The sequence below is a fragment of the Marmota monax genome, unplaced genomic scaffold (genome assembly GCF_021218885.2).
Source record: "Marmota monax isolate L192 unplaced genomic scaffold, Marmota_monax_Labrador192_F-V1.1 WCK01_AAM20220418_F8-fsc00034, whole genome shotgun sequence".
NCBI classification, from domain to species: domain Eukaryota; kingdom Metazoa; phylum Chordata; class Mammalia; order Rodentia; family Sciuridae; genus Marmota; species Marmota monax.
In genome coordinates, this window is record NW_026693934.1 from 11,337,200 (window position 1) to 11,341,780 (window position 4,581).

The 4,581-nt window shown below is 37.4% G+C and overlaps 1 pseudogene; it reads right to left on the bottom strand.

Annotated features, from left to right (window-relative positions):
- Window positions 1-768: 768 nt before the first annotated feature.
- LOC124106130 (transcription initiation factor TFIID subunit 13-like) lies at window positions 769-1,350 on the bottom strand (annotated as a pseudogene).
- Between the last annotated feature and the right edge of the window lie 3,231 nt (window positions 1,351-4,581).

Below are 4,581 nucleotides of genomic sequence, written 5' to 3' on the forward strand. Positions count from 1 at the left end.
TAGCTACATACAGTTTTAGTCAACTACACATTTCCACAAGTATTTACAAATATGTTAAAATAACATTACCCCAAATGCTTATCCTATCATTAGCTCATTAAACATTGTCATTCCTGCTACTGAAAGTAGATGATTGGGAAAATGAGTTCTAAAACTTAAAAAGTAACCTAAGTCCCAAAAGGTTTTAAATAAAAAAAGTCTTTCAACATGGAAGCATCAACATGAAACTTTAAGTTTCTAAAAAAAAATTTTAAAAAATCACTCTTTAGAAAATATTAAAATAAATTATCATTTAAGACACATAAACATTCTTACAAAAACTTGTAGTTTCAAATATCGTCTCCTTAAAAAGAAAAACCAATTCACTATCTTTAATAACATCTCCGACCACTGTTGTCTAAAAACTTCAGAATATGTAAGGCATGTCTCAGCTGTCATAGTCAAAATGTCACTTAGATTTCACATATTAAACAGCTATAGAATAGATTATAATGGCACAAATATACCTAACACATAAATACTATTTCATCCTTTAGATAGTCAAAAGTCAGAAGGAACTGCATAATTTGTAAGGTATTTTAACTTATGTGTAGTCATTAAAACTCAGTAAGTAATTCAAGTATAGTCATGTAAAGGTAGGCAATTAAAGGCTCAAGGATCACTCTAAAATCAAAGACATGAAAATAAAGGCTGAAAACTTTGTTTCTCCATCTTTCATTTACATGCCTAGATATTAGGACATTACTGAACAAAATACACTATTATTATATATGATTTCCACAGAAGATAATGAAATTTCATGAAGTACAAAAATTATCAAGATCCGTTGTTTGCTTCATCAAATGCTTTCCTAGCTCGTATCAATTCTTCATTCATGGTAAGCAAGTCTTTAACCCTAGCAAACTTCCTTGGGTCCTTTCGAATCAAGAAGACGATATCTTCAACTTGTACTCGACCTTGTCTTTCAATTAACATTGCCTTGTGAGTCATTTCAGTGATGAACTCTATGACAAGGTCTTCAAGAATATCCACTGACTCAGTGTAAGGATTCTGGTCATCCCCAACCCATACATCATACATCATAATTCTTTAGAAAAAAGTCTCTTTCTTTTACCCTGTCCACCTTCTGCACCTCCTCCAATTTCTTCATTTTCTTCCTTAAATAAAATGACAAATCCGATGAAAAAGACAAGTAAAGCGAAGTCCCTGCATTCTCTCGGCTGAATTCGCTAAGGAAAACAGACTTGATTCTCAACTCTGCCTCCGCTGTGGAGCCTAAAGGAATGAGAAAAGCAGAACGTTGAGACTGAGGTGTTCACTCACAGATGAGTCTTCTTCCTCATCTGCCATCCCACTAGCCCCCAACAACAACTCTTAACATTGATTAGCGCATTCACTGGCGGGAACAAGTTGGGTAGGGGTGACTGGTTAGCACAGGAGGGGGATTCGTTTGAACTGATTGGTTTAAGCCACAAGGGGAGTACGTGCTAAACTACATGGTTTCCCAACATGTTATCAACCACCATAAACTACCGGGGGGTCATCTGGCATCCCAGGTATTTTCCCTGTCTCATGCTGATTGGTGGCTGCTAGGGGGTTGCTATGGGTCCTCACCTAGCCTGACTGAGTCAGGGACACCTGGCGCAGCAGATCTCTCCTGTTATTTGTAGATAAACAACTCAGCAGGGTGGGTATGTGCCTAGGAGTGCTCTGTGGGTCTTTCCAAGGACAAGGGTCACGCCCCCTTCCTTGGACAGGCTTTGCTCTGAGGTAGAAGCTGGTTTCTCAAAAATGGAGTAATATCAGTTTCTCAACACCTCCCCTTATTCCTCCCTCCCCTTGTCCGCCACCATGAGGTGAGCAACTTTGCTCCAACACGTGCTTCCCATCAGGATATACTGCCCCTCCACAGGCCCAAAAGGAATGGAGCTAACTGACCAGGGATGAACTAGAATCTCTGAAACTGTGAGATAAAATAAATCTTTCTTTCTTATAAGTTGATTATCCAGTTATTTTGTCACAGTGATGGAGAGCTGGCTAAAACCATGGGAAAGGGGAAATGGGAAGTTATTGCTTAATAAGTAAAGAATTTCTGTTAACGGTAATGGAAAATTTTGAAAATAGTGGTGATGGTTGCATTGTATTTGAATATAATGAATGACAATTATTATTTACTCATAAAGGTTAAAATGACAAATTTTGTTATATATCATTTTTTTTTTTGGAATGGACTTTAGTTTATTTGGTAATACATTTTCTTAAAAAACCTGGTAGTCTTCAAATTTATTTGATCTACCTGGATTCTATGATTAAATAACTATAAAGATCTTGTCTAGGCATAGTTTATAATCCTGAAAACCTTGATCTTTTACTTCCTGGCTTTTGTTCTCTACCAAAATTCCTATATTTCAATTTAATAGAAGCTCCAAAAGTAAATTCTCTAAATCAATGGACCATAGAGGGAAGGCAAAATTCTTATGTCTATTAATTTCACTAGTTTGGTTCTTGTGTACTCTTCCCTATATTTTAAATATGTGTGGAAATCCTGGACTCTAAAATGAAGCTACTTTCCTCCAAATAATATTTTAATTTCCTACTACTAGGAATTAGGGATCACCCACCAATATTGAACCACAAAAAATTTTCAAAGCTTGAAGTTTATTATAGACTTTTCATTTTACACTTGATGTTATGGTTGTTTTTACTCTGTGTTACATGTATTGTTTCACTCTTGGAATTTCCAGTTGAATGAGTGCAGGGTGCTCTCTGGGTGATTGTGGGCTTTGATTTTTGACTCCTGAGATTTTGAGTCACCAGTGCTATAGTCCAGTTTTTAAGTTTCTTTCTGATCTGCAAATATTTTTTAGAACAAAAGCATCTGATTACTTACTTCTCTGGGACTTTGCCTTCTAATAAATTTTAACCTGAAAAATCCTGCCTTGATATTGTTCCCTGATTTTCTTTTTTTTTCTTTAATTTTTATTGTTGGTTGTTCAAAACATTACATAGTTCTTGACAAATCATATTTCACACTTTGATTCAAGTGGGTTATGAACTCCCATTTTTACCCCGTATACAGATTGCAGCATCACATTGGTTACACATCCACTGTTTTACATATTGCTATACTAGTGTCTGTTGTATTCTGCTGCCTTTCCTATCATCTACAATCCCCTATCCCCTCCCCTCCCATCTTCTCTCTCTACCCCATCTACTGTAATTCATTTCTCCCCCTTGTTTTTTTTCCCCCTTTCCCCTCACTTCCTCTTGTATGTAATTTTGTATAACCATGAGGGTCTCCTTCCATTTCCATGCAATTTCCCTTCTCTCTCCCTTTCCCTCCCACCTCTCATCCCTGTTAAATGTTAATCTTCTTCTCCTGCTCTTCGTCCCTACTCTGATCTTAGTTACTCTCCTTATATCAAAGAAGACATTTGGCATTTGTTTTTTAGGGATTGGCTAGCTTCACTTAGCATAATCTGCTCTAATGCCATCCATTTCCCTGTAAATTCTATGATTTTGTCATTTTTTAATGCAGAGTAATACTCCATTGTGTATAAATGCCACATTTTTTTTATCCATTCGTCTATTGAAGGGCATCTAGGTTGGTTCCACAGCCTTGCTATTGTGAATTGTGCTGCTATGAACATCGATGTAGCAGTGTCCCTGTAGCATGCTCTTTTTAGGTCTTTAGGGAATAGACCAAGAAGGGGAATAGCTGGGTCAAATGGTGGCTCCATTCCCAGCTTTCCAAGAAATCTCCATACTGCTTTCCAAATTGGCTGCACCAATTTGCAGTCCCACCAGCAATGTACAAGTGTACCCTTTTCCCCACATCCTCGCCAGCACTTGTTGTTGTTTGACTTCATAATGGCTGCCAATCTTACTGGAGTGAGATGGTATCTTAGGGTGGTTTTGATTTGCATTTCTCTGACTGCTAGAGATGGTGAGCATTTTTTCATGTACTTGTTGATTGATTGTATGTCCTCCTCTGAGAAGTGTCTGTTCAGGTCCTTGGCCCATTTGTTGATTGGGTTGTTTGTTCTCTTATTGTCTAATTTTTTGAGTTCTTTGTATACTCTGGATATTAGGGCTCTATCTGAAGTGTGAGGAGTAAAGATTTGTTCCCAGGATGTAGGCTCCCTATTTACCTCTCTTATTGTTTCTTTTGCTGAGAAAAAACTTTTTAGTTTGAGTAAGTCCCATTTGTTGATTCTAGTTATTAACTTTTGTGCTATGGGTGTCCTATTGAGGAATTTGGAGCCCGACCCCACAGTATGTAGATCGTAGCCAACTTTTTCTTCTATCAGACGGTGTGTCTCTGATTTGATATCAAGCTCCTTGATCCATTTTGAATTAACTTTTGTGCATGGCGAGAGAAAGGGATTCAGTTTCATTTTGTTGCATATGGATTTCCAGTTTTCCCAGCACCATTTGTTGAAGATGCTATCCTTCCTCCATTGCATGCTTTTAGCCCCTTTATCAATATAAGATAGTTGTAGTTTTGTGGATTGGTTTTTGTGTCCTCTATTCTGTACCATTGGTCCACCGGCCTGTTTTGGTACCAGTACCATGCTGTTT